General features: G+C 42.5%; 1 long non-coding RNA gene across 2 annotated transcripts; it reads left to right on the forward strand.

Moving 5' to 3' along the window:
• Nucleotides 1-878: 878 nt before the first annotated feature.
• LOC135971649 (uncharacterized) lies at nucleotides 879-23,571 on the forward strand. 2 transcript variants are annotated; one of them, XR_010587897.1, is made up of 2 exons: nucleotides 879-983; nucleotides 23,376-23,571. It is a non-coding gene; the product is annotated as an uncharacterized lncRNA (long non-coding RNA). The 2 variants fall into 2 exon arrangements; XR_012416278.1 differs by lacking the exon at nucleotides 23,376-23,571 and adding an exon at nucleotides 1,312-1,669.
• Nucleotides 23,572-25,672: the final 2,101 nt, after the last annotated feature.

The following is a 25,672-nucleotide window of genomic DNA, read 5'->3' on the forward strand; positions in this document are numbered from 1 at the left end:
GAGGCTTTCTTTCTGCTCCCCCACCAGGGACATGACGGGAATACACAATCACTATCAACTTTTGGTCAGAGACTTCTGCTATGGACTATTGCTTTATTTATAGTCCTGTGTTCTCATTAACCCCCAAAAGGTAAAAGTATTCAGGTCGTGTTACAGATGAACATGTTTGCCTTTTCCAGAATCAGAAATATCATTAACAAAACACAGCCATGATTTTATTTAAAGCTGTGTGATTTTATTTATTTATTTATATCTAATGATTTTATTCATTAGATATAAGTGAAACCAACTTGCTGCAGCAGCCTCTAGCTGCAAGTACAGTGGAGGCTCTCATAGTTCTCCTAGTCCATGATAGAAGGCATCCTGGAGGCAGGATGGAGGAGAGGGAAGTAGGGGAGAAACAGAGGCAGACAAGCTGGGCATGAGTCTACCTAGTTATGGGCATCTTGTGAAGACTTTAGACAATAGTCCAAAATGCAATGTAGGCTGCACTGACCTTTAAGAAATCCATTATGATGGGCATGTTCAGAGTTCTGGCATCTCTGCATGTTAGTGCCAAAATTCCAGGTATCTTCTGAATTGAAACAGAATTGAATCTAATAACTAGAAGATAGAGTCTGGTCTACCAAGGGAGAGGGCTCTTTATTTTCCCAGCATAGAGTCTGGCAGTGGTACATGAAGAGGAATGAACAGATGAATCTATGGAATCTAAGACATAGTCATCTGAGGCATAAGTTTCCAGGCTTAGGAAGGCAAGATGATTCCAGGCTCAACCTACTAGCAAAGTGGGCTCCTGATAGAAGGTGCTGTCAGGCTTCGGGCTCATAGGCTAAAGGACTGGGAAGAGCTGGTTCTGGGACCAAGGATCTTCTTTACAGGAGGAAGAAGTGATGGAGCAGGCAGAACAGAACAAGCTCAGTCTGGTTTGGTGAAGCAGCACACTCATCTCTCATCTCTCATTTCTGTGAATGGAACACACACTGGTAAGTAGAATTCTCAGATGATCCTCAATTAGTGACACCCTGTATTATCCTGTTTTCTTGAGGACAAGTGGAATTTGTGACTTGCTTATAGACAAGAGAATATGGTAAAGGTGATGGGATAATCACTCCCATGACTACATTACATTATATAAGACTCCCTTGTAGCAGATGGGAGGGAGATATTCTCCTGCCGGTCTTGAAGAAGCTGTCATGCTTTGAGATAGTCAATACAGAGGGCCACATGGAAATGACCTGAGGGTGGTCTCTGGGAGCTGAGAGTGGGAACTGGCTGATAGCCAGTAAGAAAGTGAGGAACTCTGTCATACAGCTACAAGGAGATGAATTCTATCAACAACCTGAATGAACTTGGATTCCTCTTCAGTCAAGCCTCCAGATGAGAATGTGGTCCAGCCAACACCTTGATGACAACTATTGTGGGACCATGAGCAAATGACCTGTGAATCCCAACCCATGAGGCTATAAGATGATAAATGTATATTGTTTTACATTTCTGAGTTTCTGGTAATTTGTTATGCAGTAATAGATAGCTAATACATGGTTAAGATATGAATCCCAGCTTCTGTCTCTCAAGTTGTGTGTTAAAAGGTTACCTAAGCAGTTTGTGCCTCAGTTTCCTCATCTGCAATATGGAAAAAATAATAAAGGTTGTACTAAGTTGGTGCAAAGTAATTGCAGTTTTTGCCACGAAAAGTAATGGCAAAACCTCAATAACTTTTACAGCAACCTAATACCTGCCTCCTAGAATTTTGTGAGAATTAAATTAGTAACAGAACACAAATATCTTTACAACTAAAAATATAACATTCCACCCCTGTGCTGAGGACAGAATAACTACTATTATTTTTGATCTCCTATTCCAAGACAAGTCCTATCACCAGGGAAGCTTTTGCTCGAGATCCATAGCCCACATTCAGGTCACATTATAGATGGACAAATTTGTCTTCTCCAGAATCAGAGGCATCATTTCTGATCTCTCTTTCTAGATGTTATACTCTGTCTGATCCTTTTCGCAGTTTCAGCGTTCCTTCCTGTATGCTGAACTGCCTTCACACGCTGCCAGGCCTCTGATTGCATGCCCCAGCCTAGTAATCAGAGCCCATATAAACCTTTCCCCACTGTTCAGTCCAGCTCAGGTTCTGCCATTGGCTCTTCTTCCTTTACACAGTGTCTGCAGATTTTTATGCCTCCTTGTTCTTCCGCCCAGGGCATTCAGATGCAACCTCCTTCCCCAAGATGATATAGTTCATCAAGTCCTGGATCTTCCTGAATCATCCTGGCACTGACATATATGAACATAAAGTCAAGAACTGGACACTTCAGCTTATTACACCTGCAGACCATTGAGAATACTCCAATAAGCCAAACCCTAGACTCTAGTTCCAATTCTATTCAATTTCCTTGTCCTCATAATTGATCCCCATGAAAAAGGCAAAAGATGAAATAATGAAAGTGACTGAAAATCCCATAATCCTGACACTGAGCAACTTCAAGAAGAGTCACATAGTGTCAGGGAAAGAGTAATTTAGAGGGAGGGGAACCTTGGGACCTTAGGTTTCTATCAGATCTCTCTTGACTGGTAACTCCTCAGACCTGGGACCCCAAGTGCCTGGAGCACCGTAGAACATACAGTGGGTACTCGATAAAGGTTGACTTGAACAAAATAAGTCCATCAGGTAACAAGTCCTCTCTTAGTCCAAGTTCTTCATTTGTGAAATGAGGCTGGTAATACCTAGATTGTAGGGCTGCCACAATAATGTACAAGTAGCTAAAACAGGGCCATGCCCATGGTAGGTGCATCATGTTAAGTTACCAGTAAAATATAGCAGTTATTTTATTAGAGGGAACTGAACACTACCAACAATTGAAATTTAAGTCTGTCTAATACAAAGATACTGTAACCCCAAGTGTAAACCACATATGTAATTTAAAATTTTCCAGTAGCCACATTATAAAGGTAAAAAGAAGCAGGTGCCAATTTTAATAATGTATTTAATTTAATACACTATGTCCAAAGTATTATCTTTCAATGTGTAATCAATATAAAAATTATTAATGAAATATTTTACATTATTTTTACATATTAAGGCTTTGAAACACAGTGTGTATTTTAAACTTATAGTACATCTCAATTCAGTATAGTACACTGAAATGTAGACAAGCCACATTTCAAGGGGCTACCATATTGGTCAGTTCGGGTCTACAAAGTGAATCACCAACAAGCCAGTGAATTGGATGAAGTGGTCAGTTTGGGTGTTAATAGCTATACCAGTCTCTGTTCAAGATATGCACTGTGAAGTGGAAGTAAAGAATAGATGATTAGGCCTGTCATGGTGGCTCACGCCTGTATCCCAGTACTTTGGGGGGCCAAGGTGGAAGGATCACCTGAGGTCAGGAGTTCGAGACCAGCCTGGGCAACATGGTGAAACTCAATCTCTACTAAAAATACAAAAATGAACCAGGTATGGTGGCAGGCACCTGTAATCCCAGCTACTTGGGAGGCTGAGGCACAAGAATCTCTTGAACCCAAGAGGCAGAAGTTGCAGTGAACCGAGATCACGCAATTGCACTCCAGCCTGGGCAACAGAGTAAGACTCTGTCTCAAAAGAAAAGAAAAGAGGAAAGGAAAAAGGAAAGGAGAAAGGAAAGGAAAGGAAAGGAAAGGAAAGGAAAGGAAAGAAAAATAACAGATGGTTGCAAGCCATAAAAGAAAGTGAACTTTGGGGGATGGTCACACTAGTTGATAGTGACAGTTCCTAAACATTTAGAGCACCTACCCCTCTTTGTCACCAAAAAGGGAAATGGCGCCCAAGCCAGAATAGTCTATGGTTAAATAAAAGAATGTTAATTCTGGTTCTTTCCCTCTTTGATAAGATGCAAGCATAAAATCATTCTGGGACTCACCCTCTTCTATGCTGAAGAGAGTGGAGAGGCAAGCCTGCTGATTACATCTCTGTATTCACTCTGCAGAAATGTTCCTTCTCCTAAGTTCTTTTCCAGCACTTCTTCATTGTCTTCAACAGAAAGGCTTGCTGCAGGCTGTTTTGTCACCCTCCTCTCCTCTCCCTTCTCCCCGTACTGACCAACCAGAGTTCTTTTAAGATGGACAAAGGTGATGGGAAAGCACTTCTGCCTGCAAGGAACAGAGATGCAAGAAGGGACACCTTGGTGGAGTACCATTTGAGTGAATATTAATTAGCTCAGCAGCTAGTTCTGGACAATTGATTTCAAACCCCAGATGTTCTCATTCTAACTAAGAGTCATGTGGAAAAAAATGAATTGATTAGTATCTTGTTCATTTTTGGTGTCATGTAGTGAAATAATCCAGGACTGCTGAGCTGATGGAATTTTGCTTTGTTCCTCTCTATTTTCAATAACACTTTTATGCACTTGCTCATTCCATCTCTCCTTTGCCTTGGGGGTATATTTTTCCTCTCTGTCCTTCAGATGCAACTGTGCTCATTTTCTTCAACATAAGGCCCATCTTAACAGAGGAAAAGGTGGAAAATATGGTAGAATGATAGAACATCATGTGTGTGTTTCCCTTCATGAGGTGAGAAAGAGAGGGGGTCTTCATTTGGATCATGAAGGAAGGTCTTCATTTGGTCCATTTATGGGATTTTTCTGAAGTTAAGTTTTCTGTAAAGAGTGGAGAACAAAGCTCAGTCCTACACTTAGAGTTTCTCAGGATGGAGTTAATTATATATCTAGTATTCGACATTTTGTAAGAGCTTGACAATCATTACCATTGATTCAATTTTGACAGGTAGCACCAATTATTCACAAAGACAAAAAGAGAAGATATAGAAATGGTGCACACATGTCATCCAGAAAACATACCTTCATGCAATTTTGACAACAGCCTCATGATTGGAGTTTCATAACTTTTCCCTGTTTTTAATGCGGTAAGCCTTGGAATGGCCAGGACCTTGACCCAAAGAGTAAGAAGGGTAAGAATCCAGAAATTGAAGTGGATAATAAACCTTAGATCTTTCAGAGTTTTTATATGCACACAGGTTACAGCTTGGGGTCCAGCCACACCTAATGTGCAAGCCAAGAGTCACAATGAGCTCAGCACATTCCACACAAAAGATGCTGGGAGGTCAGGACTAGTTATACTCCTGGGAAAAGAACAAAAAAGAGCCAGGAAGGAGTCACAGCTGGATTGCTCAGCAGGGGTTTCAGATATTCATTGAGGTGGTACAGAAGGATGTCCAAAAGAAAACGAAAAATCAAGGAAGCTGTCTGTTCTGAGTATAAATGACCACAGATCTCACATCAGGAAATTCAGAAGTGTGGGAATTAACGGTATCAGACACAGTGGGACCCAATACTTTTGCATAAGACCCATCTTATCTTCCCAAGAAAGGACCAATGAGGACAGTAATAACACACCAGTGAGAACTCTTATTGGTGCAGCCAAGTTAGAAAATTTGGTGTCTGCAAGGAGGAACAGGTAATAACAAACTCAATATGACTTAAACAAAACTCTTCCTCCTTACCGCAATCCTTCCTCCTCCAGAACGTCTCATATCAGTAAAGATCACCTCCATCCACCCTGAGTTCATTATGGAAACCTTCAACCAATCAGTCATGGAGTTCTGTCTATTGTTCTTCTCACACCTGTGTTGAATCTTTTCCACCTTCACCACCACCAGCCTACTCGAAAATACTGGCAGCTGGACTGAAATACCCTCCAAACTGTCCCCACTGGAAGCTCTCTGCTTCGATCTCCACACGGCAGTCAGAGACATCCTTGAAAAATGAAAATCCAGTCATACCATTCTCCCAAATAAAACTCCTCAATGGCTTCCAATTGCTCTGAGCTTAAACATCGTTTTTTTGTTTTTTTTTTTTAACCTTGGGCAAGATATTTTTTACCTCCCTATTCTTCCAGCTCACTCAACTCCAGACCCCTGGCTTCTTTTCAATTCCTAAGTGTAGGATGCTCTTGCCTGTTCTGTTTTCTCCATGAGGCGCATGTTGATCCTCCAAAAGTTTGGCAAAGGTAATAATAGTAATAATAATAATAATAATAATAATAATAATAATGGTAGGTGTATGGGGAGGGTATGTGATAGTGAATTCTGTTCATGCTAAAGGAGTTAAAGAGTTTCTGGTGTAAACCCTCACATTTTTCTTGAGGAAACCAAGGCTGAGATAACTGAAGTCGTTTTCTTAGGGCCTCACTCTAGGTCAGTGAACCAGAAAGAGAATGCAGTTTCCCTGACAACAAGTTTTGTACCTTTATTCATGAAAACAAGCTGGATCGAGTCCTCTCTCCATGACCAAATGCTGCCAAAGTGTCAGACTTGTTTTTAACATAGTGCTTGATCTTGCCAAAGGTTTCGATCAGGGTTCAGCAAACTATGGCCCATGGGTCATGCCCAGCTTGCCACCTGTTTTTGTAAGTTAAGTTTTACTGGAACCCAGCTATGCTCATTTGTTTGTTTTGTATTGTGTATGCCTAATTTTGTTCTACAAAGGCAGAGTTGAGTAGCTGTAACAGAGACCTTCTGGCCTACAAAGCTGGAAATATTTACTATCTGAGTCTTTACAGAAAAGGTTTGCTGTCTCCTGGTTTAAAGTCTCAGGTAATTATGTTCCTTCCTCACCCCTGTAATTTTTAATGTCATCAAAGGACTTCAGCAGAGAGGGGAACATCAGTACGACTGTGGGTACATGTGTTATCATAAGACAATAATGCTCATTCACTCACTTCACCAGTCCTGATGACGCTCCTGCGATGTTCATGTTGTCACCCCACAGATGGAGGTGGTTTCGTGCACTGTGAGCACATCAAACATTACTTCATATAATGTAAGCACAAATCTGTATTCCAGTGTCACATATAAATGAAATAGACATGAAGCTCAAAACAATGGTTTTATCATTTTCTTAAATTGTCTTTTTTCTTCCCATCCATTGGCAATCAAAATAGGGTTGTGTGCAATTGTATAAACTGCCCTGGGTTTCACATGTAAAAATGATGTAAATACCAGACCTTGTTACTTTTTCACTGGCTAAAATCTGTGCATTTTCCCATCCTTAGGTGACTTACAATGGCAATTTGCCAAATCTATCCCTCCCTCCTTCCCTGCTCCCCACCCAACACCACACACACATACCCCAGGTTATGCTCCATGAGTGAAGAAGTTGGCATTAGATTTCACTGACTGTGAGGGAAGAGGAAGCCAGGTAGGGACCAGGTAGAGTTCTTAACACTTAGTTACTCGGGAAGCAGGCAGCAGAGTCAGAAGTTAAGAATAAGATCTCATCTCCCACTTCCCACCCACATTCCCTCCCCTCATTACTACCCCTTCGGATAGAAGCTTATCACAACCCTTTGCTTTGTCAGTTTGTCCCATGAAATGGGAGAGAAGTCCTCTGCTACTGGAATACCTAGACAGGAGAAACACTGGGAGCATTTGGTCTCAATGCGCTTTCTCCTTCCCACACAGATTTCTCTTTTGACAAATGATGGAACCCAAAATCCAGTGGCAGATTCAAACTGTGGGGAAAGTTAATGAGGTAGGGGGCATCAGGTGAGTTACTCTGAGACACGGTGAGGAGGATGGAAATTTCTACAGCCTGAAAGAAGTCCAGGGTGCCAGCATGCTTGTGCCTTTTTCCTGAGGAGTACGAACCAGTGCAGTGGCCATGGTGGCTCTGTGCAGGAAAGTGGGGGGATGGTGTTTCTTCTGCTGTGCATGGAAAATTGACCCTTTCTTTGCCCTTGGCAGACGCTGTATGATAAGATTCCTATGTAATCCTTGTTGCTTGTCCTAGGAGCAGCCTTCTCAGAAGGACAGAGAGGCATTTTACATTTGGATCTACTGTATGTATTATCTCCCAGCTGCTCCTTTTAATTTCATTTTCAGAGATGGGGATTCCCACTGCCTGAAGAGAATAGAAACACAGGGTTAGCCCCTACCAGTGCCATCAGCCCCCAGAGCTTCTGAGCACCCATATTAATGCACAGGACCTGCCAAACCCTGAGACACCCCTCTCCCCCAACCCTCACCTGTTGTCACAACCTCTGCAGAGCATTGAGACCCCCAGAGGCAGAGGACAAAGAGGTTGCTGCTGCTGCTGCTGTCTGCCAGTCTCCTCTCAGCCTGCTCAGAGGCAGCCCTGATCATTCCTGGCACCATTTGATGTGCCCCTGAGGGATGAATGCTGGAAAAACAAGGCCAGGGCTTAGCCACTATCCTGGCTTTGCAGGGGCAATGTCAGGTTACCCTTTTCAGGCCTGATGCCCTCATGAGTAAATGCGGGATGAAAGGCAGTGAGACTGAGTTCTGGGGCTGCCAGGCACTCTGTATCACATGAGCTCACTTCTCTTAACCACAGTTTACACAAAACACTGAGACTATGATACCAGCCTGTATAACAGAGACAATGGAAAGGGATAAGAGAAGAGATGATAAAGAGAGGGGATCTCTTTCAAAACATGCAACAGGAAGGCAAGGATTGTCTCTGGGCTTGTTTCTCTGGCTCTGGCCATCTGGAGAGAGGCCCAGATGGAACCCTGGAGTCCAGCCCTATACAACAACTATCCCAGCCTGAACCCACAACTCATGAGGGGTGATGGCCAGAGAGGAGGGACGCAGAACCCTATGGTGGGTTCAGTGTCAGTGCCAGGGTGCATGCCATATAGATGGACTGCCATCAACAGATTTGGCTTCCATGAAGAAAGCTCTGACCTAGAAATGATGGGTTCAAATCCCACTCTTGCCACTTGTGCTTTCTGGTGTCATTGGCAGAGTCACTTCTCAGATTTCCCATACATATGTTAAGGAGTTAATTAGATTAGAAGTTGCAAACTCATGGGGGCACGGTGTCTCATACCTGTAATCCCAGCACTTTAGGAGGCCAAGGCGGACAGATCACCTGAGGTCAGGAGTTTGAGACCAGCCTGGCCAACGTGGTGAAAATCTGTCTCTACTGGAAAAAAAAAAAAAAAAATCTGTGTGAACAAAACAAAATGTGCCTGTGGGTCAGATTTGCCATGGGCTGCAATTTTGTAATCTCTAGAAGTGATTGTCAAGGTGCCTTTCTGCCCTGACAGTCTGTGATTCTCATTCTGTTCCAAGAAACTCTTGGAAAATGAAAGAATCCTAATGCCTTCTGAAATAAAAGATGAGATGGATCTAAGAGGGTGCAAAGTGAAGGCACTTTGAGCCTTTGGGAGCCAGGGCAGCTGAGGGCAGTGCCAGGCAGAGCTCCTGGGTCCGTCCTGCCATAGATGCTGGATACCTCCACAGTTCATTTATTTATTTATTTTACTACATGAGGTGCAAATTTGTTTGTTGGCTTGAGAAGACACACAGCATGCCAAGAACAAGTCCAGGGTGGGCAATAGAGAGAATAACTTCCAGCTCCCTGCTTAAGCAGTACCCACAGAAAGAAGACCTGTTGACGGATTCTGCAGATATTCTGCAGAGCCTTCCATCCAGTTCAGCTCCTTCCCACCTCTCTCTCCCAGTCCTGGGTCCCCTTCTGGCAGGAGCTGACTTCTGGACCATTCACACTGTACCTAGAGGGGAACAGATGGACTGGCAACCTCAGATCTTAAAGGGATTCAACTTTCTTTCTCCAGCCCTCTACCCACTGTGGACTCTCTGTTGGCTACTCTGAGGACCCACCATGCAAGGCTAGACTGATTATAACCCCTCTACCATTTGCTGAGCCAGTTACTCCACAGGCATTATTATGTCAATAGCAACTCTCTGAGGAATGCACTGTTGTCTTTCCACTTTCACAGTTGAGAAAATTGAAGTTGAGAGATGCTAAATAACTTGGCCAGAGTTCACAGCCAGAAACAAAAGAACAAGGTTCTGAGCCCAGGTTGGAAGCTACAATTCCTGGACTTTTGAGCACTGAGCTTTTCCCAGGCTGAGAATAGGTCAGAGGCTTGGGTCTTCCCCACTGGAAACTCTGTTCCCACCTGCACCCACCCACACAGACACACACATTCTCAGTTGCCACACTCCTTATCTGGAACTTGATCAGGGAGATGGTGGAGGGCATGCCATGAACAGAGAAAAATGTAGAGGGGTATCCCTGCCATGGAGTGGGGACAGAGGTGAAGGTTGCCAGGTGAAAATTCAGACAGCCTCCTCCGCCAGAAAACTGTCACAGGTCTGGGGTATGCAGCCTTTTCCAACAGACAGCATAGCTAAAAGTCAATAGTTTCAGCCCAGAGCTGGACTTGCAGTCAAGGATCTGGCTTAGGGTCAAGCCACCCTTCTTTCTAAGTAATTAAATAAAATAATTTTCAAGGGATTAAATCAACTTGTTTGTTTGAATGTTATGCTTATTTCCCTCTGCTAGGCACAAAATTTTCATGCCAAGAGCCTGGGTTTATTGAAGGTCTACCCTGTGCCAGTCCCTTACAGATGTTTTATCTCATTCCCTCTCACAGCAATCCTACAGAAAGATGGCATTGTTATCCTCATTACGCTGATAAGGAAACTGACCTTAGAGAGTAGAAGTGACTTTGAAAATGGCCCAACCATTAAATAGCAGAGCAGGGGGATTCAAACTCAGGCAGTCTGCCCTCAGAAGACACGACCTCACCTACAACCCCATTCTATCTCACCAAAATAACGAAGCTAATATTAAATGCTTATTATACGCAAACACAGTGCTAAGTTCTTTACTTTCAGCGTGTTATTTAACCTGCCCTGTAACCTTTGAGATAGATGCAACTATTAGCCTTAGTTCACAAACCTGCAAAAAGGGGCTTTAAAGGTTAAAGTGGCTTGCCCAGAGGCACACATTTGGAAAGTGACAGAGCACAGAATAGAAAGCAGATAATTTGATTTCAAGCATCCCCTTCCTCTGGTCCTGTCTACTTCACTGAATGTGACACTCCCCAAACCAGGTGAGTCAGAGGAGGGAAGATGGAGAGACAGTTGGATGAAAAGGAGGGAAAAGTAGGGAACAGAAGAGGGGAGTGGAGGGGAGGGGAGGGGAAGTTACCAGTGAAAAAGGGGCGTGGGAAGGGAGTATTACAGCTGATAACGGATGAGTCAAAGGATGAGCAGGGTGATTGAGGAACAATTTCCATATGCTGTACTCTTCCCATGAACCAGATTAAGACCCTTCAAATCTTGAAGACAGTGTCCCCACCACTGTGGGGAAAGAAATTCTATGAGGACTATGCTGGGAAGGTCAGAGGGATGAGTGCCTGCCTAGAACCTTTTCTGAATCCCTTTGCTTTTTTTAATAAGATTCAAAACCATAAATTATGTAAAACCAGAAAGCCAAAAGGGCAGACCCTTCCTGGAGTTCATTTCAACTCTGAAGTTCAGAACACTTTTAATGACATAATTGCAAAAGGCAAAAACCTATCCGAGTGAAAACTTCTCTTTGAACAAGGAATGCATTTGCAGACAGTGGCACAGCGTTCATCTCTCTGTCAGCAGGGCCCAGGGAGCAGTGGGGAGGAGCAGAAAAAGAAACCATGACTTGAGAGAGGACAAGGTTTTTGCTAAGAGCCCTCAGGCTCCTTTTGCCATCCTAGAAATTAGTCAATCTGATTTTTCTTTTGGATTGGGAGCCATCCAGTCCTGAAGACTGGAGACATTATGTTAAAATTAAGATAACCTGCTAATATATTTGCTCTTTTAAAAACAATCTATGTTTTGAAATACAGGATATCTGCACATGGTTACAAAAGGATATTAGGAAGTACTAAAGGGCATATGTTGAAATTCAAATCTTCTTCCCAACCTTGTCCCCAACTTTTCAGTTCTCCTGCCCAAAGACACTTATTCCTTCCAGATTCTTGTGTTCCCTCCCACAAAAATTCTCTGTTTAAATAAGCGTTCTCATTTATGGACTATCATGAGTTGCTAAGGTGTAAACCCTAAATCCTGAAGCTTGGGTTTGGCAAGTTTCTGTGTCTCCTTTTGTTTGGTGATGAAGTAGGGATAATGTTGGGTATACCTTACAGTGCTGTTGTGAAGATTGAGTTAGTAATTGCAAATCTTGAAAATACCAAATGGCACATTAACCCAATATATGTTAGCTGCTCTTACATAAGTTTACCCTTTTCACATATGAATGGCCAAATACTATGATACTGTACTGAGTCTGCATTTGACACCTAACAGTGTACTTTATAGAGCTCCCTCATAATCCCAGAATCATATTTCACCTTATGAATGTGCTGTAACTAATTGAACCAGCTTACCGTGAGTGGACATTTAGGCAATTTCCCATCTCTTGCTGTCAAAATGCCATGGCAATGATGATCCTTGCATATGCCTCTCTGGACACTGGTGCAAGTATATCTGAAGGTCTCCATTAGTCAGCCTAGGAGAAACTAGACTGCAGCAATAAATAAGTTCTAATTGCTCTGTGGCTTAATACAACCAAAGGTTTAGTTCTCACTTACATCCTAGTCTATTGCAAATCATCTCATGCTCTTTGGTGCTCTCCTCCTTAAATGTTGACTCAGGTATCCCAGATCCCAGCTACTTCAATACTACAACTCTACATTTTGGAGATGTTTGCTGCCAGCCTTGTGAACTGGGGATAGAGAGAGCATGAGCACACCTACCTGCTTATATAGCTTAGGTAGGAAGTAGCGCATCATATCTGCTCACAGTCCCACTGCTGAGAACTCAATCGCATGGTTCCACCCTAACCATTAGTGTGGCTGGGGAAACATAATCTAGGGTCTCCAGGAAGAGGAGACAGTGTAGTGAGAGCACAGTGTTCTTTGAGTCAAGGATGAATTCTGTAAATCAACTCACTCACTCATTTTGTAGATTCCATACCAACTAAAGAACTCACTTAATTTAACTGTGAAACACATAATGACAGAAAGTTCTATGAATTAAATAATGCATTTTAAAGAGTACACACAATTTATCAATTATAATTCTATTCATACTGAAAAATAATAATTATAAATAATATTAAAATGAGCCATGTTACCTATTCTGTCAATAATGATTGGTACACATATAAATCCCAGGACTTCTTGAAATAATTCTGCTGTCCCCAGGAGTTTGTGGGTCGAAGATCAGATGTTTGTTTCAGTGTCAGGGTGCTCAAAAGTTAGCCATAGTCGTTGTTGTGGTGCTGCATGAACAGGTGTATTCAAGCCTATTCTAATTCTACAAGTCTGAAACTGCTGAGAAGCACAGAATTATCTTCCTCTTTGTAGTCACACACCTCTCCGACATCCATTTTCAATACAGTGGCCAGTGATCTTTTACAAATGTAGACAAGATCATGTCACTCCATTCAGGGGCTCCCATTACTCTTAGAATACAGTAATCTTAACCATGGCCTCCAACGCCTGGAATAATCTGGCCCCTTCCCACTGCTCACATTTCATTCATTTCACAGGAATGTCCCCTTTACTCACTTTGATCAGATTGACTTTTTTTCTTTTTTATTTTACTTGCCATGACCTTTTCCTTTGAATCTTCTGTTCCCCCTGCCCAGAACAGTTGTCACCCCCTATCCACATACCAAGCTTAGTGTCACTGCCAGTTGCAACTCAGCTCAGAAGGTGTGCTTCCTTACCTCCTCAAAGGGGCCTCTCCAAACTATTCTCTATCATATCACCCCACCTAGTTCCTTTAGATATTTTTTCCAAAGTTAATATCAAATTTATTTGTTATTTGTAGGTTTACTTGTTCTGTTTCTCTCACCAGAAAACAAGTTCCACAAGGACAAGGTTAATGTCAGTATCGTTTACTGCCATATGTGTAGCATCCAGAAACACACAGACTGTATATAGTCTGTATACTCAGCAGGGCCATGGTGACAAGTCACTTAATTACTTCAGAGGGCAGTATGCATCTTACATTCTGTTAAATGGCTTAGTAAAACCAGGCCTTCCCAGTTAAAAGTTTTTTGTTGTTGTTTTGTTTGTTTGTTTTGGCTTAGGACTTTACTTCTATTTACCCAGTTTACCCTGGGAATAGTAGTAATATGACTTATTTTATCTTTCACTTGAAGTGTTTTGGTGAAAGAAAGTGTGGAGAGGAAAAAGAGAGAGAGGATGTTGTTTGGAAGTAAAGACCATGCAATAAAATAAACAGGACTGGAGGAAAAGAAAAGAGTAACAATGAATGACTTGGATAGTTTATTTTCTGAACTTGCACAAGGCTGGTAGCAGGTGCTAAAAGCAAAACATGAGACTTCTCAGGAATGGGCCTGAGGAGGATAGGGTGGATACTTTATTATCTGCATTGGGGCACCACTTGTTCCTAATACAGCAACAGAAGCAGTGGAAATAAATGGTTTAACATGTCTGGAATGCTGACATCACCATCAACAGTGAATAACTGTTGTCTTAATTGAGGCTGAGGTTGAAGAGACAGGACATACCAGCCATTGCTTTTTCATAGCTGTGCTGTTCAAGCTGCTTGCTGGGGTAAAAACTGAACATGATTTGGACTCCAAGGTCCTCTTAGTTCAGTTGGGGAACGAGAGAAGATGACTTTGGTTATCTTCAGCAAAAACAACCACAGGTACTTTGGTAGAACAGAGGATGAACATCAATTTAAGCTGGAGCATGGGTAATGGGAGGCTTCCTGGAGGAGATAGTACCTGAACTGAGTCTTGAAGAGTCTGAGTTGGGCAAATAAAGAACCTTGACAACATCCCACTAGGGAAAGTGACCTCCAGCTCCAGGGAGACGGAACCAGGCCCACATTGAGCTACCAGCATTCCCAGGAGTAGAAATATTTCCCTACTTCCGAAGGGTGGAGCAAGATGGCCGAATAGGAACAGCTCCAGTCTCCAACTCCCAGCGCGAGTGACACAGAAGACCGGTGATTTCTGCATTTTCAACTGAGGTACTGGGTTCATCTCACTAGGGAGTGCCGGACAATCGGGACTGGTCAGCTGCTGCAGCCCGACCAGCGAGAGCTGAAGCAGGGCCAGGCATCACCTCACCTGGGAAGCGCGAGGGGGAAGGGAATCCCTTTTCCTAGCCAGGGGAACTGAGACACTCAACACCTGGAAAATCCGGTAACTCCCCCCCCAATACTATGCTTTAAGCAAACAGGCACACCAGGAGATTATATCCCACACCTGGCCGGGAGGGTCCCACACCCACGGAGCCTCCCTCATTGCTAGCACAGCAGTCCGCGATCTAACCGCAAGGCAGCAGCGAGGCTGGGGGAGGGGCGCCCACCATTGCTGAGGCTTAAGTAGGTAAACAAAGCCACTGGGAAGCTTGAACTGGGTGGAGCTCACAGCAGCTCAAGGAAACCTGCCTGTCTCTGTAGACTCCACCTCTGGGGACAGGGCACAGCTAAACAACAACAACAACAACAAAAAAAAAAGCTGCAGAAACCTCTGCAGATGCAAACGACTCTGTCTGACAGCTTTGAAGAGAGCAGTGGATCTCCCAACACGGAGGTTGAGATCTGAGAAGGGACAGACTGCCTGCTCAAGTGGGTCCCTGACCCCTGAGTAGCCTAACTGGGAGACATCCCCCACTAGGGGCAGTCTGACACCCCACACCTCACAGGGTGGAGTACACCCCTGAGAGGAAGCTTCCAAAGTAAGAATCAGACAGGTACACTCACTGTTCAGCAATATTCTATGTTCTGCAGCCTCTGCTGCTGATACCCAGGCAAACAGGGTCTGGAGTGGACCTCAAGCAATCTCCAACAGAACTACAGCTGAGGGTCCTGACTGTTAGAAGGAAAACTATCAAACGGGAAGGACACCTACACCAAAACCCCATCAGTATGTCACCATCATCAAAGACCAGAGGCAGATAAAACCACAAAGATGGGGAAAAAGCAGGGCAGAAAAGCTGGAAATTCAAAAAATAAGAGTGCATCTCCCCCTGCAAAGTAGCACAGCTCATCGCCAGCAATGGATCAAAGCTGGACGGAGAATGACTTTGACGAGATGAGAGAAGAAGGCTTCAGTCCATCAAACTTCTCAGAGCTAAAGGAGGAATTATGTACCCAGCGCAAAGAAACTAAAAATCTTGAAAAAAGAGTGGAAGAATTGATAGCTAGAGTAATTAGCAGAGAAGGTCATAAATGAAATGACAGAGATGAAAACCATGACACGAGAAATACGTGACAAATGCACAAGCTTCAGTAACCGACTCGATCAACTGGAAGAAAGAGTATCAGCGATTGAGGATCAAATGAATGAAATGAAACAAGAAGAGAAACCAAAAGAAAAAAGAAGAAAACGAAATGAACAAAGCCTGCAAGAAGTATGGGATTATGTAAAAAGACCAAATCTACGTCTGATTGGGGTACCTGAAAGTGAGGGGGAAAATGGAACCAAGTTGGAAAACACTCTTCAGGATATCATCCAGGAGAACTTCCCCAACCTAGTAGGGCAGGCCAACATTCAAATTCGGGAAATACAGAGAATGCCACAAAGATACTCCTCGAGAAGAGCAACTCCAAGACACATAATTGCCAGATTCACCAAAGTTGAAATGAAGGAAAAAAATCTTAAGGGCAGCCAGAGAGAAAGGTCGGGTTACCCACAAAGGGAAGCCCATCAGACTAACAGCAGATCTCTTGGCAGAAACTCTACAAGCCAGAAGAAAGTGGGGGCCAATATTCAACATTCTTAAAGAAAAGAATTTTAAACCCAGAATTCCATATCCAGCCAAACTAAGTTTCATGAGTGAATGAGAAATAAAATCCTTCACAGATAAGCAAATGCTTAGAGATTTTGTCACCACCAGGCCTGCCTTACAAGAGACCCTGAAGGAAGCACTAAACATGGAAAGGAACAACTGGTACCAGCCATTGCAAAAACATGCCAAAATGTAAAGACCATCGAGGCTAGGAAGAAACTGCATCAACTATCGAGCAAAATAACCAGTTAATATCATAATGGCAGGATCAAGTTCACACATAACAATATTAACCTTAAATGTAAATGGACTAAATGCCCCAATTAAAAGACACAGACTGGCAAACTGGATAAAGAGTCAAGACCCATCAGTCTGCTATATTCAGGAGACCCATCTCACATGCAGAGACATACATAGGCTCAAAATAAAGGGATGGAGGAAGATTTACCAAGCAAATGGAGAACAAAAAAAAGCAGGGGTTGCAATACTAGTCTCTGATAAAACAGACTTTAAACCATCAAAGATCAAAAGAGACAAAGAAGGCCATTACATAATGGTAAAGGGATCAATTCAACAGGAAGAGCTAACTATCCTAAATATATATGCACCCAATATAGGAGCACCCAAATTCATAAAGCAAGTCCTTAGAGACTTACAAAGAGACTTAGACTCCCATACAATAATAATGGGAGACTTCAACACTCCACTGTCAACATTAGACAGATCAACGAGACAGAAAGTTAACAAGGATATCCAGGAATTGAACTCATCTCTGCAGCAAGCAGACCTAATAGACATCTATAGAACTCTCCACCCCAAATCAACAGAATATACATTCTTCTCAGCACCACATCGCACTTATTCCAAAATTGACTACATAATTGGAAGTAAAGCACTCCTCAGCAAATGTACAAGAACAGAAATTATAACAAACTGTCTCTCAGACCACAGTGCAATCAAACTAGAACTCAGGACTAAGAAACTCACTCAAAACCGCTCAACTACATGGAAACTGAACAACCTGCTCCTGAATGACTACTGGGTACATAACGAAATGAAGGCAGAAATAAAGATGTTCTTTGAAACCAATGAGAACAAAGATACAACATACCAGAATCTCTGGGACACATTTAAAGCAGTGTGTAGAGGGAAATTTATAGCACTAAATGCCCACAAGAGAAAGCAGGAAAGATCTAAAATTGACACTCTAACATCACAATAAAAAGAACTAGACAAGCAAGAGCAAACACGTTCAAAAGCTAGCAGACGGCAAGAAATAACTAACATCAGAGCAGAACTGAAGGAGATAGAGACACAAAAAACCCTCCAAAAAATCAATGAATCCAGGAGTTGGTTTTTTGAAAAGATCAACAAAATTGACAGACCGCTAGCAATACTACTAAAGAAGAAAAGAGAGAAGAATCAAATAGACGCAATAAAAAATGATAAAGGGGATATCACCACCGACCCCACAGAAATGCAAACTACCATCAGAGAATACTATAAACACCTCTACGCAAATAAACTAGAAAATCTAGAAGAAATGGATAATTTCCTGGACACTTATACTCTTCCAAGACTAAACCAGGAAGAAGTTGAATCCCTGAATAGACCAACAGCAGGCTCTGAAATTGAGGCAATAATTAATAGCCTACCAACCAAAAAAAGTCCAGGACCAGATGGATTCACAGCCGAATTCTACCAGAGGTACAAGGAGGAGCTGGTACCATTCCTTCTGAAACTATTCCAATCAATAGAAAAAAAGGGAATCCTCCCTAACTCATTTTATGAGGCCAACATCATCCTGATACCAAAGCCTGGCAGAGACACAACAAAAAAAGAGAATTTTAGACCAATATCCCTGATGAACATCGATGCAAAAATCCTCAATAAAATACTGGCAAACCGGATTCAGCAGCACATCAAAAAGCTTATCCACCATGATCAAGTGGGCTTCATCCCTGGGATGCAAAGCTGGTTCAACATTCACAAATCAATAAACGTAATCCAGCATATAAACAGAACCAAAGACAAGAACCACATGATTATCTCAATAGATGCAGAAAAGGCTTTTGACAAAATTCAACAGCCCTTCATGCTAAAAACGCTCAATAAATTCGGTATTGATGGAACGTACCTCAAAATAATAAGAGCTATTTATGACAAACCCACAGCCAATATCATACTGAATGGGCAAAATCTGGAAAAATTCCCTTTGAAAACTGGCACAAGACAGGGATGCCCTCTCTCACCACTCCTATTCAACATAGTGTTGGAAGTTCTGGCTAGGGCAATCAGGCAAGAGAAAGAAATCAAGGGTATTCAGTTAGGAAAAGAAGAAGTCAAATTGTCCTTCTTTGCAGATGACATGATTGTATATTTAGAAAACCCCATTGTCTCAGCCCAAAATCTCCTTAAGCTGATAAGCAACTTCAGCAAAGTCTCAGGATACAAAATTAATGTGCAAAAATCACAAGCATTCTTATACACCAGTAACAGACAAACAGAGAGCCAAATCAGGAATGAACTTCCATTCACAATTGCTTCAAAGAGAATAAAATACCTAGGAATCCAACTTACAAGGGATGTAAAGGACCTCTTCAAGGAGAACTACAAACCACTGCTCAGTGAAATAAAAGAGGACACAAATAAATGGAAGAACATACCATGCTCATGGATAGGAAGAATCAATATCATGAAAATGGCCATACTGCCCAAGGTTATTTATAGATTCAATGCCATCCCCATCAAGGTACCAATAAGTTTCTTCACAGAATTGGAAAAAACTGCTTTAAAGTTCATATGGAACCAAAAAGAGCCCGCATTGCCAAGACAATCCTATGTCAAACGAACAAAGCTGGAGGCACCACGCTACCTGACTTCAAACTATACTACAAGGGTATAGTAACCAAAACAGCATGGTACTGGTACCAAAACAGAGATGTAGACCAATGGAACAGAACAGAGTCCTCAGAAATAATACCACACATCTACAGCCATCTGATCTTTGACAAACCTGAGAGAAACAAGAAATGGGGAAATGATTCCCTGTTTAATAAATGGTGCTGGGAAAATTGGCTAGCCATGAGTAGAAAGCTGAAACTGGATCCTTTCCTTACTCCTTATACGAAAATTAATTCAAGATGGATTAGAAACTTAAATGCTGGACCTAATACCATAAAAACCCTAGAAGAAAACCTAGGTAATACCATTCAGGACATAGGCATGGGCAAAGACTTCATGTCTAACACACCAAAAGCAACGGCAGCAAAAGCCAAAATTGACAAATGGGATCTAATTAAACTAAAGAGCTTCTGCACAGCAAAAGAAACTACCATCAGAGTGAACAGGCAACCTACAGAATGGGAGAAAATTTTTGCAATCTACTCATCTGGCAAAGGACTAATATCCAGAACCTACAAAGAACTCAAACAAATTTACAAGAAAAAAACAAACAACCCCATCAAAAAGTGGGCAAAGGATATGAACAGACAGTTCTCAAAAGAAGACATTCATACAGCCAACACACACATGAAAAAATGCTCATCATCACTGGCCATCAGAGAAATGCAAATCAAAACCACAATGAGATACCATCTCACACCAGTTAGAATGGCAATCATAAAAAAGTCAGGAAACAGGTGCTGGAGAGGATGTGGAGAAATAGGAACACTTTTACACTGTTGGTGGGACTGTAAACTAGTTCAACCATTATGGAAAACAGTATGGCAATTCCTCAAGGATCTAGAACTAGAAGTACCATATGACCCAGCCATCCCATTACTGGGTATATACCCAAAGGATTATAAATCATGCTGCTATAAAGACACATGCACACGTATGTTTATTGCGGTACTATTCACAATAGCAAAGACTTGGAATCAACCCAAATGTCCATCAGTGACAGATTGGATTAAGAAAATGTAGCACATATACACCATGGAATACTATGCAGCCATAAAAAAGGATGAGTTCGTGTCCTTTGTAGGGACATGGATGCAGCTGGAAACCATCATTCTTAGCAAACTATCACAAGAACAAAAAAACAAACACCGCATGTTCTCACTCACAGGTGGGAACTGAACAATGAGATCACTTGGACTCGGGAAGGGGAACATCACACACTGGGGCCTATCATGGGGAGGGGAGAGGGGGGAGGGATTGCATTGGGAGTTATACCTGATGTAAATGACGAGTTGATGGGTGCTGACGAGTTGATGGGTACAGCACAGCAACATGGCACAAGTATACATATGTAGCAAACCTGCACGTTATGCACATGTACCCTAGAACTTAAAGTATAATAATAATAAATAAATAAATTAATTAATTAATTAATTTTAAAAAACTAAAAAAAAAAAAAAAGAAATATTTCCCTACTTCCAAGCTAAGGTGTCTTTCTAGTGCACCATTTGGAGAGATGACTTGACGTGAACTTTTCTGAGGCTTTCATTCACCTCCTTGGTGAAAATGTTACAAAAACCATCATAAAATCAAGGGTAGAACTGATCAAGAGACTGCCTGAAGGAAATTCCTGAACTACTACTCATAGCCTCTGCTACTATTTTTGAGGGTTTATTCTGTATTTGGGCACTGTTCTTAGGCTTCACATGCCACTTATCATTCAGAGAAGGGAAGGAAGACAATTAAGATTTACCTATCACCTCGTCTACTAGGTGTTGTTATAGTTGTTTTATTGACATTAACCTATTCAGTATTAATCTAGTTTATTTTATCTTATACAGTATCTTAACTATAACAACATCTAGTAGACAAGATGTTGTTATAGTTGTTTAATTGGTATTAACCTATTACATAGGCATAGAAAACTACAAGTGAGTAAGTAATAGTAACTTCTTAAAAATAGTAACCATTTTATAAATCAAAAACCTGATACAGAAAACCCATCTATTGCTGAACCCAAGAAGGTATAGGCTCTGGGTTAGACCCTTTTCACATATGAGTTCATTTAGCTTTCCAGCTACCATGTAGAGGAAGTTTCATCTTCAATCTCAATTTTTACAGGTCAAAATAGTGAAGTTGTGAAAGCAGGTTGCCTACCCTATATCACCCTATAAAATGCTACACCCAGTGCCCACTTTTTTCCACCACACTTCTGTTAGGTTTTAGAGCAGCATGTCTCAAAGTTAAATGTGCATTTGAGTCACCTGATGACTTGTTAAAATGTGGATTCCCATTCATTAAGTCTACAGTATGGCCTGAGACACTGTTTTGGGTGAGGCCCAGGCTGTTGGCCCAAGGACCACACTTGGAGCAGTGAGGTTCTAATCTAGACAAATGTCTGTTTGCGAGGTAGGAAGTTCTGCCTTAAGGCTAATATACTTCCTTAGAGAGGAAAACTAGGGCTTAGAGAGTTTGGATTTCTTATCCGTACTAATTGACCTTTGCCAAGGGCAAATGCCAGACTGTGAGCTAGAGAGCCATGCCATGTCCTGCTGTGTCATGAACTAACTCCTATGAATGTTCTTCTCTCAAATCTGCAAGGGGGCCTCTTACGAAAGACTGCAATGGTATGAGATAAGGTTTAATGGAGATAGAAGCTTAATCTATTGACTCGGATACTGGAAGGCAGGAGTTAGGTCTGGAGGTTTATAGGACTCAGATCAGACTCTCTACCTTCAGGAAAGAGAACCACAGTGTGTTTTATTAATTTCTCAGAGATAATTCTGTGGTGATCCCCATGCTACATAAACTCTATATTAGTGTCTTTTTGAAATAAAACTATAAAGAACAAGAACACTGAAAATATTTCACTGTTTTTTCCAGGAGCTGCAAACGTTGAAAAATTTAGTAGGAAGAGAGAGAAGAAAAGCCAAGTCATATTAAGGTTATCTGCAAGAGTTCTGCCTTCAAAGATGTTTAAGCACTTCTTCTAAGGTTGTTTGGGAGGGTAGAGCATGTAGTTTGTTTGTGAGAGTCTAGCATGGCATTTCCATACTACAGAGAGGAAACCAAATAGACACACCTGTTTCATGTATCCAAGGAACATTGAAGCAAGATGAACAGTCAAGCATAGGACCCAAGAGTATTTGCCCATGCTCTAATCCTCCAGCCATGAGATCATTTTCCATGAGAGGAGGTAGGATCATTCTTGCCTGAGAAATGAAATGGAAATGTGGTAGGAAATGTCATGCTTTGGGTGCATGAGCCTTATTCCAATAATCAATCACCCAAATTGAATCACTTATTTGTACATCTGATCGTCTTTGCATTATTTAGATGGTATTTAATGGCAGTCAGCCTGACAGCATGCATCTAACACATGCCAGATAGATTTAGAAGACTTGGAAACATCTCTTTCTAATTGTTTGGACAGGCATATTGATTGCTATTTCCTGTTTCAGGGTTCTCTAAAGCACTTTATGTCCTTTGTATGCTGGACACACAAAAATACACAGGCACACATGTAGAGAAAAAGCAATGCCTCCATGCAAAGGAGGAAACTACGGGAGGCATCTCTCTTAAATGGGGAATGGTGTATCTAAAGCCAAGGAGTCAGGTGACAAGGTCCTGATTTCTATGTAGCTGGTAAACCCAGATCCCATGCAGGGGGTGAAGAGAGCTGAATGCTCCAGAGTGGGTAAAAATCCTAACATTATTTTGTGTGTTCCCCAGGTCTGGAAAGCATGACAGCCTTTGCAGAGAGGCTGTGTTCCGCTGTATTCTGATTATCTGACACTCTCCCCAAGACTCTGAAGGAAATGGCCCAGAGTTAGGGCAGGGGGTGAGATTGGTTCTTGCTTTTTTCATTTCTGCAGAACAGCCCACAGGGCCTGAAGAGATGCTGCCCTTTGGAGTGTGTCTATGACTGGGAGGCAGAGCTCAGCAGACTGTGTGACTCAGAAGCCCTGCTCCTCCTTGTCCTCACCTCGCGCTGGTGTTTCCATAGTGTGGCTTTATTACACTGCCGGGTTTCCTTGGATATTAAATATAAGAAATGAAAAAGTAATGACATTAATATCCTGGTAGATGATGACTTTTTGAGCTTATGTCTGTCTATTGGGGAAAAAAAAACTTCGATGTGCTGTGTGTCTTCTGCATACGAGGGATTCTTTTTTCTTCTTTATCCCTGTTAAAGTTTATTCTACAGTCCTCTTTTCTCTCTCAGCCTGCCCTTAAGGGGAATTTGTGTGACAAGCGCATGCTTAACTGCAGCACCCCTAGAAGCCTAGGCTTCAGTGAGCTGCCTCTGCATCCAGGATTCTGAGCCCCCAACACAGACTCCACTCCCCCAGAATCTTTGTGTGTTTATGTTTGGCAGAGGGTTACCTCCTGCTCAGAGCAAGGGAGCTTGGAGAGACTCGCAGCTAACAAATAACTTTTGCAGAATGACATCTTGATGAGTAAATTAATCTAAAAGGCACCGACTTTATTCTCTTGATATTTCCAAGGTAAAGCTCAGGATAGGAGGGTGACAGCCATTTTTCAAGCCAGGAAGTCCTTTGTCAATGGTCACTGACACTTTGATGAATTCATAGGGCTCTTTGGTTTCAGGCCACCCATGGCTAAACCAACATGCAAACCCTATTTGACACAGTTGCTTCCCACCTTCTCCCCTCAGACTCTCCACCTGCTGGTTTCTCTGCCTCTGGTTCAGCATTGGAGTTCCACTCAGGAGACTGACCTGAGTGCTGAGCACAGCAAGGTGAGGAGCCATGCGGCTTAGTAGAGGGGTGAGCAAGAAGGCAAAGGACCGAACAGCGAGAGTGGGGACTGAATTAGCAGAGGACAGATAGATCCACTTTGCCTTGGGAGTGGATGAAGAGGGATGGAGCAAGTGACATGGGTGTAGGGTTTTGAAGGAGGAATAGGAGCCCTGCAGTGGGAGAGCAGCCTGTGCTGTGAAGGGGTGAGACAGTAGAACATGAACTCTGATTGACAGGAAAGTCCTTCTGTGGGCTCCAGATTTCAGCTGGATAAGCCTGGCTGAGTGACTCTTCATGTCTTTTGCCAGTTGACCCTACTATGCAGGGGACATTTCAGCTCCTCAGAGGAGGGGAGTGGGTGTCCTGGTGATGCAAGGTCTGGAGTATACTGGGAAAAGTAGGAGCTGTAAAGCATTATCCCTGCAGGACCACTGCCTGCACCTTTGCTCTATGCACAGGTTTTCTGTTTAGAGTTTATTCTGCTCTTAGATAGAGGAAGAGAATGGGTAGTGGCTGCTAGACGAGAGGTTGAGGAGGAAATTCAAGACCTACACTCCTTACCATGAACAAAGAACGCGTCTTCCTACAGGGTTCTGCAAACTCAAAAAGGGAACAGTGCCCTCACCCTCAAAGTGGGATTGTTTGTTATCATAGAAGCCTCCCCAGGCCCCCAGGAGATGTCAGCTGTTCTCTGAGATCTTTCACAATGTAAAAGGTCTTTAAATATCAGCCCGACATCCAAGGATCCAAAGCCCCAAGTCCCTCTTGGCCCCACCCGCCTCCCCGCTCCCCTCTCCTCCATCCTCTCTTCCCCTGCCCTGTTTATTTTTAGTGGCGATAAACCCAGTTCTTAATCTGGAGAGTTGATCTTTTTAAGTAAATTTAATTAACTATATTTTTAACTCCACTTTCCTCGGCCTTGGCAGGAAGGAGCCATTTGTCTTACAGATGACTGGTCTGATGGGAAGGGTAAAGGAAGAAAGTAGAGACGATGCCATAGCCAGCAGCCCCCTCTTTCCTCTCTTTGTCCAAAGACGCCAGCTAATGATATCATTCTGGACCACTGAAATCACTGAAGACACTGGACTGGGGACAGAGGAAGGTGGGGAGGGAAGAGAGGAGGAGGTTCTAAGCCTGACATTGGCCATGTGATGAATGAAGTGCCGCTCCAGGAACAGGTGTGTGTGTACGTGTGTGAGTGCAAGTGTATGTCCCTGGCATGAAGCTAACCACTCTGCTGTTACTGCTGCTGTTGGCATCGTCCGTGGCCTCCTGCCAGGGTGATAAATGACAAAGGGGCAAAGCAGTCTGTTTTTTCTGCCTGTATTTTCCCCCTCTTTGTTTTTATTAAACGTTGATTATTAATATTAGAAATGGAACACTGCCACGAGAAGCCATTTTCAGTTAAT

The sequence above is a fragment of the Macaca fascicularis genome, chromosome 7, assembly GCF_037993035.2.
Source record: "Macaca fascicularis isolate 582-1 chromosome 7, T2T-MFA8v1.1".
Classification (NCBI taxonomy): Eukaryota; Metazoa; Chordata; class Mammalia; order Primates; family Cercopithecidae; genus Macaca; species Macaca fascicularis.